At 41.7% G+C, this 14,900-nt stretch overlaps 1 protein-coding gene across 3 annotated transcripts in view; it reads right to left on the bottom strand.

Annotated features, from left to right (window-relative positions):
- SLITRK6 (SLIT and NTRK like family member 6) overlaps positions 1–14,900 on the bottom strand; it is a 62,110-nt gene that overhangs the window by 39,181 nt on the left and 8,029 nt on the right. Inside the window, exon 2 of one of the 3 annotated variants that reach the window (XM_044285466.1) lies at positions 6,815–6,993. The exons of the other annotated variants lie outside the window; for them this stretch is intronic. The gene's annotated coding sequence lies outside the window, so the exon portion shown is untranslated. The remainder of the gene's footprint in view (positions 1–6,814; positions 6,994–14,900) is intronic. 3 annotated transcript variants of the gene reach the window in all.

The following is a 14,900-nucleotide window of genomic DNA, read 5'->3' as shown; positions in this document are numbered from 1 at the left end:
CCAAAAGTAGTGACAGAATAAATACTGTTTTATTTTTGTTTTTTCCAAGGTAGCTATGTAGGCTATTTCAATGTTATATTTTTGCCCGAAAAAAGAACCCTGTAATCATTTTCTTCAAACAGATGCTTTGTAGCACTGACTGTGATCACCCTAGAGGATGAAAAACAGGTAATTCTAAGGTTCATCTTCTGACATAATGATAACAGCATTTTGAAGTGCTTTTTTTTAACGTCATAAGATTACATAGCATAATGTTTTTTTTTGGCCTTTAAAAATGAGCCAGTGAGTCGTTTTTATCATGCACTTTTCATTTAGTTTAAGTTTAGATATACTCATCAATAATATAATAACTTTGTAATACTGTATATGTATTGTGGGTATTTATTATATTTATTAGCAGGTTGGCTCGATCTTGCGAGTTTTCCCACGCGCTTTGATCGCGGTGCGAGGGGTGTGGAGGGGTGTGTGCGGCGGAGTAAGTGGGTTGGGATTATGATGTGGGCGACAGGGATAGGGTAATTTGTACCCAACACAGAATAGACAGCGCTATATAAAGTGCCCCCATGATTAGACTAGTATGGCCCCTGGAAGAAGCTATCTGGCGAAACGCTCGTTGGGGGAGTTATTGGAGGTCACACCAGCCTGCGGTCGGTATTGCATATTTTTACCTGTTGTTTTTCCTACCTTGCACTTTGCACTTTTTTCCAGTTCTTTGACCACATGGAACATGGTTTGATGGACTTTAGTTCCATTCTTTGTACCTTTGGTTGGGTGTGTTGATAATATTTATATGGATGTACTGTTGTGCTGATGGTTGACCTGCCATATGCTCTGCTTTTAATCACATTGACATTATATAATATATGTTGTGAAATACAAACCGGATTCCCAAAAAGTTGGGACACTAACAATGCAATGATGTGGAGATGGCAAATGTCAATATTTTATTTGTAATAGAATGTAGATGACAGATCAAACGTTTAATCCAAGTAAATGTATCATTTTAAAGGAAAAATACGTTGATTCAAATTTTCACGGTGTCAACAAATCCCCAAAAAAGGTAAAAAGTAGCAATAAGAGGCTGGAAAAAGTAAATTTGAGCATAACGAAGAGCTGGAAGACCAATTAACACTAATTAGGTCAATTGGCAACATGATTGGGTATAAAAAGAGCTTCTCAGAGTGGCAGTGTCTCTCAGAAGCCAAGATGGGTAGAGGATCACCAATTCCCACAATGTTGCGCAGAAAGATAGTGGAGCAATATCAGAAAGGTGTTACCCAGTGAAAAATTGCAAATACTTTGCATCTATCATCATCAACTGTGCATAACATCATCCGAAGATTCTGAGAATCTGGAACAATCTCGGTGCATAAGGGTCAAGGCCGTAAAACCATACTGGATGCCCGTGATCTCCGGGCCCTTAAACGACATTGCACCACAAACAGGAATGCTACTGTAAAGGAAATCACAGAATGGGCTCAGGAATACTTCCAGAAACCATTGTCAGTGAACACAATCCACCGTGCCATCCGCCGTTGCCAGCTGAAACTCTACAGTGCAAAGAAGAAGCCATTTCTAAGCAAGATCCACAAGCTCAGGCGTTTTCACTGGGCCAGGGATCATTTAAAATGGAGTGTGGCAAAATGGAAGACTGTTCTGTGGTCAGACGAGTCACAATTCGAAGTTCTTTTTGGAAATCTGGGATGCCATGTCATCCGGACCAAAGAGGACAAGGACAACCCAAGTTGTTATCAACGCTCAGTTCAGAAGCCTGCATCTCTGATGGTATGGGGTTGCATGAGTGCGTGTGGCATGGGCAGCTTGCATGTCTGGAAAGGCACCATCAATGCAGAAAAATATATTCAGGTTCTAGAACAACATATGCTCCCATCCAGACATCATCTCTTTCAGGGAAGACCATGCATTTTTCAACAAGATAATGCCAGACCACATTCTGCATCAATCACAACATCATGGCTGCGTAGGAGAAGGATCCGGGTACTGAAATGGCCAGTCTGCAGTCCAGATCTTTCACCTATAGAGAACATTTGGTGCATCATAAAGAGGAAGGTGCAACAAAGAAGGCCCAAGACGTTTGAACAGTTAGAGGCCTGTATTAGACAAGAATGGGAGAGCATTCCTATTTCTAAACTTGAGAAACTGGTCTCCTCGGTCCCCAGACGTCTGTTGAGTGTTGTAAGAAGAAGGGGAGATGCCACACAGTGGTGAAAATGGCCTTGTCCCAACTTTTTGGGGATTTGTTGACACCATGAAATTCTGATTCAACATATTTTTCCCTTAAAATGGTACATTTTCTCAGTTTAAACTTTTGTTCCGTGATTTATGTTCTATTCTGAATAAAATATTAGAAGTTGGCACCTCCACATCATTGCATTCAGTTTTTATTCACGATTTATAAATATATATAGTGTACGATATAGTGTCCCAACTTTTTGGGAATCCGGTTTGTAAATAGTGTACATATTTTTCATCATTTTTTGATGTGTGGTTACTCATTTGGTGTATGGTGGTTGTTTCTCCACATATCTATTATAACCTTATGTTTATAGGTGTAGTGATTTTCAGTAGGTGTGTGGAATATATTGATTTATGTAAAATTATTATATTATATGAAATCTTTATATTACATCTAATACTATTTGGACCTGCCTATTATAACTGGTGCACATGCTTAATATTCTGTTAAAATGAATGTACCTTATAGAGAAGCTGTTTTTTATATATGCCATAATCATTTTACTCTTTGACCAATGTGAACCCTTATTATTATTATTATTTTTATTATTATTATTATTTATTTGAATGTCTTTCTGAAAGTCTGTCCATAGATGCACTGCTTGAATAACAAATATTTTAATCTAGAATTCATTTAATTATTCATCCTTGACTTCCTCTGGGCCTCAGTCACAAAGCAGTCTGCCATGATACATGCAAAATGTGATGCACTCTATTCATTTACTATTCCAGGCCTATGAATGATGCCCAGTAGTCATTACAGTATATCCATTAAATAGAGCCAGCTACTTTATAGTAGATTTGCATAAAAAACAGGGAAGTATGAAATTCTGATGTCATAACTAAATCCCATGGAATTAAAGCATTATCACAATAATTTCCATTGCAGTACAGTAAAGTAGTACTGTAAAAGTTATTGAATTAACACAATTTCACTTTCCACACAAATAATTGTGCAGTATATCTATGTATGTAATAAATATTTAACTAGAAAAGCTCTATTAACTTGAATGATGAAGATACTTTTTTAAATGGGCCTGTCACCTCTTCGCCACTTGTCCGTTTTAGTAACTACTTGAATTCCTCATGTTGTGGAGCACCTTTACTTATGACTGTGTTGTGCTATTCCTGCTAGAAGTTTAAATACAGGGAGTGCAGAATTATTAGGCAAGTTGTATTTTTGAGGATTAATTTTATTATTGAACAACAACCATGTTCTCAATGAACCCAAAAAACTCATTAATATCAAAGCTGAATATTTTTGGAAGTAGTTTTTAGTTTGTTTTTAGTTTTAGCTATTTTAGGGGGATATCTGTGTGTGCAGGTGACTATTACTGTGCATAATTATCAGGCAACTTAACAAAAAACAAATATATACCCATTTCAATTATTTATTTGTACCAGTGAAACCAATATAACATCTCAACATTCACAAATATACATTTCTGACATTCAAAAAACAAAACAAAAACAAATCAGTGACCAATATAGCCACCTTTCTTTGCAAGGACACTCAAAAGCCTGCCATCCATGGATTCTGTCAGTGTTTCGATCTGTTCACCATCAACATTGCGTGCAACAGCAACCACAGCCTCCCAGACACTGTTCAGAGAGGTGTACTGTTTTCCCTCCTTGTAAATCTCACATTTGATGATGGACCACAGGTTCTCAATGGGGTTCAGATCAGGTGAACAAGGAGGCCATGTCATTAGATTTTCTTCTTTTATACCCTTTCTTGCCAGCCACGCTGTGGAGTACTTGGACGCGTGTGATGGAGCATTGTCCTGCATGAAAATTATGTTTTTCTTGAAGGATGCAGACTTCTTCCTGTACCACTGCTTGAAGAAGGTGTCTTCCAGAAACTGGCAGTAGGACTGGGAGTTGAGCTTGACTCCATCCTCAACCCGAAAAGGCCCCACAAGCTCATCTTTGATGATACCAGCCCAAACCAGTACTCCACCTCCACCTTGCTGGCGTCTGAGTCGGACTGGAGCTCTCTGCCCTTTACCAATCCAGCCACGGGCCCATCCATCTGGCCCATCAAGACTCACTCTCATTTCATCAGTCCATAAAACCTTAGAAAAATCAGTCTTGAGATATTTCTTGGCCCAGTCTTGATGTTTCAGCTGGTGTGTCTTGTTCAGTGGTGGTCGTCTTTCAGCCTTTCTTACCTTGGCCATGTCTCTGAGTATTGCACACATTGTGCTTTTGGGCACTCCAGTGATGTTGCAGCTCTGAAATATGGCCAAACTGGTGGCAAGTGGCATCTTGGCAGCTGCACGCTTGACTTTTCTCAGTTCATGGGCAGTTATTTTGTGCCTTGGTTTTTCCACACGCTTCTTGCGACCCTGTTGACTATTTTGAATGAAACGCTTGATTGTTCGATGATCACGCTTCAGAAGTTTTGCAATTTTAAGAGTGCTGCATCCCTCTGCAAGATATCTCACTATTTTTGCCTTTTCTTAGCCTGTCAAGTCCTTCTTTTGACCCATTTTGCCAAAGGAAAGGAAGTTGCCTAATAATTATGCACACCTGATATAGGGTTTTGATGTCATTAGACCACACCCCTTCTCATTACAGAGATGCACCTCACCTAATATGCTTAATTGGTAGTAGGCTTTCGAGCCTATACAGCTTGGCGTAAGACAACATGCATAAAGAGGATGATGTGGTCAAAATACTCATTTGCCTAATAATTCTGCACTCCCTGTAATAAAGGTTCATCTGGGTGTTACCAGTTGGTGTGTCCCTGCACAGTGTGACACAATTCAGTCAGTGCTGCTAGTGTCAGTCTGTCTAGGAACACACCTCCAACAGGTAACACTCACCTGGACCTTTATTGCGAACTGATGGCAATTCATTCATAGACTTCTAGCAGGAATAATAGAAGAACGGCACACAATAGAGTCATAAAAATCAATACTCCAGAATTGTTAAGTAATAGAAAATGAAAATAGTTACTAAACTAAAACAGACATGTCCTACAGAGCATGTCCAGTCACGCATGTTCATGATCCTACATTGTCCAACTCTAGGGTAGAAACTCTATGCACAGTATGTAGTGCTGTGTACACTGGACCAGAATGTAGAATGTTTTATAACTCAATATTGTATATTTACTAGTATTTTTATACTAGTACTTTTAGGTTAAAGTGGCCTTTAAAGGAACTCTTCAATCATGGTGTTTATAGAGGCTTCCTATGTTTGCACTGACTTTGTCCTTCCTGTTACTACAGCATCAAGCAGCTGCTTTTTTCATGACTCAGTAACTGAGTGAAAAGTATATTAATTACCTTTCCCTACCACAGCAGTAAATATTTAAAACTTGCAATTGGAAGAGATGCAGAGCCCCACGGTAATAAAACGGAGAGATTTATATATCTTAGCCTTATGCAAGCCTCAACATCACTGGTGTCCTGCTAGTAGCCTGGAATGCTGTATGGCTACCCAGTATTACTAGATGGACTGTCATGGCTCAGGACAGCAATGCCCTGCTTGTTTTCTTTTAGTACTGTCTTCAGATGCACCTTGTATGTATTGTAAGAGGTAGCAGGTCTTCTTTGTAATAGCATCACTGAGATTAATGAAACTTTGAGAGCATGCTGAAATCTGTAGATTTGTCCATTAAGACCCAACCCAGCATCTCCTACAGTTACTTGGTCCCTGACAATCACATGATCACTGGGACCAGAAGTGGAAGTGGGAAGGGCGTTTCCTAATCTTGATAAGCAGCGTTCATTGAATGCTGTGTATGCAGCAATAAAGTTCTAGGGGAGGGATCAGCAACACTTGGCACTCCAATTGTGGTGAAACTACAACTCCCAAGATGCACAAAAAAGATACAAAACATCCTGCACAATGTAATAAATGACTATACGGATGTGCATGGCAACATTTATAAAAGAAAAATCATGGAAAATAATGCACTAATACAATAGTTGCAAAGATTATGTATGGACTAAGCCCTCACTCTGATATGATAAAATCTGAGACTCTCAGCCAATATATTTTGATCAAAACACATCTTGCCCCCCTTACTCGCGGCAAGGTGGTCTCAGTCAGGTAGGTCCTATCTATCTACATTAAGGAGCGCAAACCCTGCACATATAGTGTGCTGCTCCTAGTTACCTCTGTGGATCTGCTTTCCTGAATGTAGATGCCCAACGGCATAGATAGGACCTACCTGAATAAGACTACCTTGCCGCGAGTAGGCGGGCAAGATGTGTTTTGATCAAAATATATTGGCTGAGAGTCTCAGATTTTATCATATCAGAGTGAGGGCTTAGTCCATATATAATGTTTTCATCTATTAAGTGCATTATTTTCCATGATTTTACTCTTGGCTAACCTCTTTAAATGAAAAACAGTCCAAAAATTATCTGTTTAAGGCAACAGATGCCTTCTTTGTCTTCTGCTGTTTAAAAAAATGGCTGCCATATTGAGCAATTTGTCTGAAACAAATCACAAATGTTTCAAAGTCACTAGAATCCAGTTTTTTGGGGACATTCATAACAAATCTGATTCATATAGAATTATTTCAGTTATCTCTAATAAATACCTCTCAGGTCTGCCATCTTTGTTCTGCCATTAGACGATACACTGGTAATCTAATATATATGTATGTCCGCTAAAGAAATCCGCACTGTCGCATTTACAATCACGAAATTTGGCACACAGGTACATCAGGTGTCCAGGAAGGCATTAGTCCAGGTCTCAGCTCTCTAGGACGTACCGTTCCTGAAATATTGCCAAAAAATGCATTAGCCAATACACATGACCCTTATCAACCAAAAGAATCTTGCAGGCCGTTAGCCTCCACATACACAGTTTTGCTCCAGGTTTCCATAACAACCCAGCCAATTTCTTCACTGCTGTAGGTGAGCTTTAAAGGAAATCTGTCATCAGGATAATCACTATTGAAGTAAAGCCATGGCTTAATAGTTGTGGATGACACTGTTAAGGAGCCGGAGTGCTGTGGAGGTCACAGTTCGAGTGGCAACTCAGGCCACCCTGAAAAGATGGACATAAATTCCCCCCCCCCCCACTCCCACTAAGCCACGCCTCTGATTCGGTTAGGCCTCGCCCCTCCCACTCCTCAGCGAATAGAGAATAAAAAAATTAAGTTAAAAATCAACTTCTGTCAGCTGCAGAGGTGGGAGGGACGGTGACTTTCTCCCTGCAGCTCACACTCAGACAGCACGGTGCTCCTGTCTTAGAGTGAGCTGTTGAAAAGGACATGCCCCTGATCTGGTTAGTCCACACACTCTGTAACTCCTTAGCCGACAGGGATGAAAATAAAATTTTAAATCAACTTTTAGGTCCCTCTAAGGCACACCTCCGATTCGGTTAGGCAATGCCAATCCCACTGTAAAGGCCACTGTTAAAGGGGCAGGCCAATACGAAGTCATTGTCAAAGGGGTGGTGTGCTGTGAAACTTACTGTTAAAGGGGCAGGCTGCTGTGAAAGTCAAAGTGAAGGGGGCTGGCTGCTGCGGAGGTCCCATTTTAAGGAGATGGGGCACTGTGGGGTGGTCAGTGATAAGTGGTGGGGTACTGTAGATGTCACTGTTATGGGGGGATATTGCCAATATCTTTTAACGACACACGCAAACATTAAATGAAATAGATGAAACTAGTACATTTATATTAATAAAATTCATACACGACTGTTCATAACACATTACTCTCAAAATAATTATGGAAAATAGCTTTTTTTTTTTTTCTTACTCAAAAAGGGTAACTCACTGCAGCCAAACTTCTATGGCTTATAGTTTACAATAGACAGAGATGTAATTTACAAAGTAACAGCGGCTCACCCCAGACACTCCAAGAAGGAAACGGTGCTCACTCCACCGGTCCAAACGCAGAGGATAAAAGGCAAATTGTACATACGACTGGAGGGCACTTAATTATCTAGGAACACTGATGTGAGGTATAAATGACCACATTTAATTATAAAACTGACATAAAACTAAGCATGCATAGCGTAAACACCTGATGGGTAATACAACTATACACAATGTGAACAGACCATAAAAGACAAATAATAATGGTGACCGCAAGTGTTGGTGCGAACAATAGCTACTGATCGGAACGTGGGCTTAGTCCCAGATAGGCAGTCAGAGTCCAGCAGCGACACCCTGGTGGGTGTGATACAGTGTTGGTCCGTAGATTAGACCGCACTGAGTTTCTATACGCACTGTAGTTATGATGTATAGATAAACACACAGCCCCGTGGGGCAGAGTACATTACCCCTCTTCTTGTGCTGGGTAGAAATGAAATGAGCATTACCGCTGAGGAAGGGGCTTGATCCCTTAAACGCGCTAGGTTTAAGACAGCAATTTTTTTTCAAGTCCCCGAGGTGCCAATACCAAAAGTCAGCCCCCTGGACCCCCGCTATCAATATTGCCACGTCCGGACTTTAGGACCCAACAGATCATCAGCTATTTTTTCTATAGCGAGCCACATGGTTCACATGGTGTGCCGCCAAGTCACGTGGGACGCCGCGTACCAGACCTTCGAGACCACACGGGATACCGATGTGATTCTGAGCGGCGAAGTAAGGACGATTGCTCATTTCTACCCAGCACAAGAATAGGGGTAATGTACTCTGCCCCACAGGGATGTGTGTTTATCTATACATCATAACTACAGTGCGTATAGAAACTCAGTGCGGTCTAATCTACGGATCAACACTGTATCACACCCACCAGGGTGTCGCTGCTGGACTCTGACTGCCTATCTGGGACTAAGCCCACGTTCCGATCAGTAGCTAGTGTTCGCACCAACACTTGCGGTCACCATTATTATTTGTCTTTTATTGTCTGTTCACATTGTGTACGGTTTTATTACCCATCAGGTGTTTACTCTATGCATGCTTAGTTTTATGTCAGTTTTATAATTAAATGTGGTCATTTACACCTCACATCAGTGTTCCCAGATAATTGAGTGCCCTCCAGTCCTATATACAGAGATGTAAATTATCTTGAAGTATATAACTAGGTGACCATAGTTTAATCTGAAAGCAAACATTTCTTTGCTTATGTTAATATAAAACATGAAAGAAAGGAGTTGGCCTTTTCCTGATCCAGTGCTGTAACTGGAATGTGTTGCAGCATGTAGTTAGGACATGTTTATGTTACTGCAGAGGTTTATCAACTGCTTGTGAAACTCAGTGGTGTTGTATGACTTTCGGTGGAGGACAACTATGCCCTTGTAATGATGTTGTCCTGATACTCAGATAACATGCATCATGTCTGCATTAAAAATGTGGATGCAATGGAATGCACTTTTCTGGTTCAATTGAGTTAAGAGTAATGGATGACTAAAAAATAAATGTAATAATAGTTATCTATAATTAACATATTAGCTATGTGATGTAAACTTCCTTTGCGCCCAGACATGGCATTTTATTTGCAGAAAATCATGAAAAATTAGCCAACTATTTTTTCATGATCTAGCCTGTGTATTTAAAGTTAACATTCTGACATTTAGGGTTAGTTTTTTCCATTTGGATAATACAAACCAATGAAAAAGCAAATAGAGATACATTATTGGGGCAGCACGGTGGCTCAGTGGTTAGCGCTGGGGTCCTAGGTTCCAATCTGACCAAGGACAACATCTGTATGGAGTTCATTTGTTCTCCCCATGTTTGCGTGAGTTTGTCCGGTTTCCTCCCACGCTCCAAAGACACAATGATAAGGAACCTAAATTGTGAGCCCCATTTGGGACAGTGTGATGCTAATGTCTGTAAAGTATGGCAGAATATAGCAGCGCTATATAAGTGCAGAAAATAAATATGTTTAAATGGCTTTCTGACAATTTAGTAATATGATCATATTTATTCATTACTAGCCGAAGGACCCGGCTTCGCACGGGTAGATTTAATCTATGTCATTTAATGTTTGTGTGTGTTAAAAGATATCAACAGTATCCCCCATAACAGTGACCTCTACAGCACCGTGCCCCCTTAACAGTGAACTCCACAGTCCCCCACCCCTTAACACTGACCCCCCCACAGTGCCCCATCTCATTAAAATGGGACATCCACAGCAGCTCACCCCTTTAACAGTAAGTTACACAGCACCCCACTCCCTTGACAGTGATCTCCTCAGGGACATGCCCCCTTAACAGTGACCTCTACAGCACCCCGCCCCTAAACACTGACCTCCATAGGGGAACGTCCCCTTATCTGTGACCTCCACTGTTCCATGCCCCCTTAACAGAGACCTCCACAGCACCCATCCCTTTAACAATTACCCCCACAGTAACCCGCTCCCTTAAGAGTGACCTTACAGTACCTTGCTGCCTTAACAGTGACCTGCACAGCAGTTGCCCCTTTGATAGTGGCCACTGCCCCCTTAACAGTGACTTCCACAGTGTCTTCCCCTTTAATAGTGACCTCCACAGCGGCCTGCCCCTTAACAGTAACATCCACAGTGAACGCCCCTTTAACAGTGATCTCCACAGTGCCCCCCCCCCACTAACAGTGAGCTCCACAGGGGTATTCCCATCTTAATGATCACTGTTAAATCTGTTAATGATGTAACAGTGATCATTTTTCTAAATATATTTAATTAACAAATTCCCACCCCTTAGAAGAAAATAAACATATACTTACCTGACTGCTGTCTTTCGTCTCCCCTGGTTACGGCCACCGCTCTTCTCAAGAATCGCGGTGGCCGTGCGTGTGCAGACAACTTCTTCTCCCGGCCGGCCACGCGCTGTACTGAACGCGCACGCAGAGACCGCGCATTCTGTATGGTGATTTCTTCCTGGCCAGTATAGTATACTGGCCAGGAAGAAGTCGCCAGGGCGCATGTACGGCCTCGGCGTGCGCGTTCAGTACAGCTCGTGGCCCGACCGGGAGAAGACATCAATCAAGATGGAGCCCGCCCCCTGCCGAGTGCCGAAACCAGGAAGTGGACAGTGCGCCGGGAGCAGGTAAGCATCAAATAGCGTGTTGATAATACCCCTTTAATGCTAGGGCTACAAAACGACATGTGTCGAGCAACATTTTGTCTCAACAACTTTTAGAATGATAGTCTATAGTGTTGCACTGCGACATGCTATGACTGTGACATGACAGTCGCAAAAAATCCATTCAAGATGGATTTTTCTGAGACTGTCGCATCACAGTTGCAACATGTTGGATGTCACAGTGCAACACAATAGACTATAATTATAAAAATGTGTGTAGTTGTGCCCTATGTGTCGTGCAGCCCTAGACTAAAGCTGACCTACAGCAGTTAAGACTGGGTTGTTATGGAAACCTGGAGTAAAACTGTGTGTATGTGGAGACTAAGGGCCTGCGAGTTTCCATTGGCTGATAAGGTACATGTGACCGTGGGTATGGCAGTTGGGATATGAAGAGAAATACTTGCAGGCTTGTATTGGCTAATGCAGGTTAAAAAAAAAAATAATATCTCAGAAACGGTGCGTCCTAGAAAGCTGAGAATCGGTCTCAAACCTTCCCGGACACCTCATGTACCTGTGTGAAAATTTAGTGAAGATCTGTCCTGTCGTTTGGTCATGCATAAAGAATAGACAGACAGACAGAAACCTAATCTTATGTTGTGTGATACGGTCTGCTGAGCTGTGTATCTAATCCTATCCTGTGTGATACTGTCTGTCCCTTGACAGTGACTTCCTCAGGGGTCAGACCCTTTAACAGTGACCTATACAGCACCCTGCCCCTAAACACTGACCTCCATAGGGGACCGTCCCCTTATTTGTGACCTCCACTGTTCCATGCCCCCTTAACAAAGACCTCCACATCACCCATCCCTGTAACAGTGAATGCCACAGTAACCTGTTCCCTTAACAGTGACCTCCACAGTACCCTGCCCCCTTAACAGTGACCTCCGCAATGCCCACCCCTTTAACAGTGACTTTAACAGCAGCTGCCCCTTTAATAGTGGCCCCTGACCCCTTAACAGTGATCTCCACAGTGTCCTGCCGCTTTAAGGCTAGGGCTACACGATGACGTGTGTAGAGCGACATTTTGTCGTACCAAAGTCTTGCAACAATTTTTATAATGATAGGCTATGGTGTCGAACTGCGACATGTGACATGCTGCAACTGCGACAGGATAGTTGAAAAAAATCCATTCAAGATGGATTTTTCTGTGACTGTCGCGTCACAGTCGCAGCATGTCACAGTGCAACATCATAGACTATCATATTTAATATTTGTCATGCAACATCAATGTCTCAGTGTAGTTGTGCCCCATGTGTCGTGAGACTTATTCTCGTCATGTAGCCCTAGCCTAAATCTGAACTTCAGCAGTGAAGAAAAACGGCTGGGTTGTTATGGAAACCTGGAGTAAAACTGTGTGTATGTGGAGACTAAAGGCCTGCAATCTTCTATTGGCTGATAACTGACATGTGACTGTGTGTATGGCAGTTGGGATATGAAGAGAAAGACTTGCTTGTATTGGGTAATCAAGGTATTTTTTTGGGAATATCTCAGGAACGCACATCCTAGAGAGCTGAGACCTGGTCTAACACCTTTCTGGACACCTGATGTACCTGTGTGAAAATTTGGTGAAGATCAGACCAGTCGTTTGGTCGTGCATAAAGAACAGACAGACAGACAGAAAACTATTTTTGTATCTAATCGTATGTTGTATTATACTGTCTGCTGAGTTGTGTATCTAATCCTATCCTGTGTGATACAGTCTGCTGAGTTGTGTATCTAATCCTATCCTGTGTGATACAGTCTGCTGAGCTGTGTATCTAATCTGATCCTTTGTGATACTGTCTGCTGAGCTGTGTATCTAATCCTATCCTGTGTGATACTGTCTGCTGAGCTGTGTATCTAATATCCTATTCTGTGTGATACTGTATGCTGAGCTGTGTATCTAATCCTATCTTGTGTGATACTGTCTGCTGAGCTGTGTATCTAATCCTATCTTGTGTGATACTGCCTGCTGAGCTGTGTATCTGATCCTGTCATGTGTGATACTGTCTGCTGTGTATCTTCTCTATTGTGTGATGCTGTCTACTGAGCTGTGCATGTCGTTGTGTAGCCCTAGCCTAAAGCTGACCTACAGCAGTGAAGAAAAATGGCTAGGTTGTTATGGAAACCTGGAGTAAAACTGTGCTCATGTGGGGAATAAGAGCCTGCAAGTTTCTATTGGCTGATAAGGGACATGTGACCGTGTGCATGGCAGTTGGGGGCTTGTATTGGCTAATGCAGGTATTTTTGGGGAAATATCTCAGTAACAGTACCTCCTAGAGAGCCGATACCCACTCTAAAACCTTCCCGGACACCTGATATACCTATCTGCCAAATTTGGTGAAGATTGATCCAGTTGTTCGGTCACACATAAAGAACAGACAGACAGACGTCAGGACAGACAGAAACTAATTTTTTAATTATAACAGATTAAGTAGTTCTGGCTCCCAAATGGTGAAAGGAGAGACCTTGCTATGCTGTTCCTAAATAGGTTTTAGTTGTTGCCTAAGGCCTATTTCACATGAGAAAATGTTCCGTCCGGGTGCCATGCTTGTAGCAAACGCACAGCATCCAGGCTAAATCCTGACCCATTCATTTCAGTGGGTCTGCGCACATGAGTGGCGTTTTTTCACACAATATCTTTGCATTCAGGAAAAACTGTAGTATGTTCTATACGGTGCGTTTTTCACATAGCCCTGGCTCGACAGAAGTGAATGCGGCTTGAGTGAAAAATGCAACACATCCGGATGCAATGCGTTTTGCACTGATGGTTGCTAGGAGAGGTAGATTGTTATTCTTTAGTTATTCCTCACATGCATGAAAAATGTTAGCATTCCGGATACAATCCTGAAAAAAACAGAAACACTGAACGCAATCACAGACAAAACTGATTGAACTTGCCTGCAATACTATCGTTTTTTTCCTGAACAGATCCTGACACAATTTCTATCACTCATATGAAAGAGGTCTAACAATGTCCTAAGGGCATCACAATGGAGCTGCATGCTTTGCTCAGAAGGGCAGTTGTCTATATTGCAGACATTCTGGTAGTTATAGAGCCACCAAAGCAGGATAACAAAGCTGGAAAAACTGGATCTCTCTCGGAGTATCTCATATTTTTAAAAATGTATATGAGCGAGCTGTTGTAGGGGAGAAATCAAACCGGTAAGAGCCTAAAAGAATATTTACTGCGCAAATCGCACTAGAAGTGAGGTATATGGAGAATGCAGCAAATGTATGATGAATTTTAGGCACATTTGTGCACGACTAGGAACACATGACTAAGAGAAGTTAACTCATGCATCCGTCAACACTATTTTCTTTATTTGCAGTTTTTCTTTATGGATAACTTTGCAGATTGTAGATGGCAGCACAATTGCAAGATGTCAACTGAATAATTAACATTTTAATTTAGGCCATGCTGAAGTCCATGTTGGAGGCCTCTTTGCAGATTCCATCAAAAATGACTGAACAGCATGGCATGCTGCACTCTATTGTCAAAAAAAACGACAGACATATGATGTAAACCCGATGGACCTGGCCTGTTGTAATCAATAAGGTCTGCGTTGTTAGTTTTCATCTTTTGACAGATTCAGCACTTACATCATTTTCTTTGTTCTGCTCCTAGGATGGAGCGGAACAATAGAAATTAGCAGCCTTTACAAAGTTACACCTGAACTCACAAG

This window comes from Bufo gargarizans, chromosome 3 (assembly GCF_014858855.1).
Source record: "Bufo gargarizans isolate SCDJY-AF-19 chromosome 3, ASM1485885v1, whole genome shotgun sequence".
Classification (NCBI taxonomy): Eukaryota; Metazoa; Chordata; class Amphibia; order Anura; family Bufonidae; genus Bufo; species Bufo gargarizans.
The sequence above is the reverse complement of the archived record's forward strand: the minus strand, read 5'-3'. Positions and strand labels throughout refer to the sequence as shown.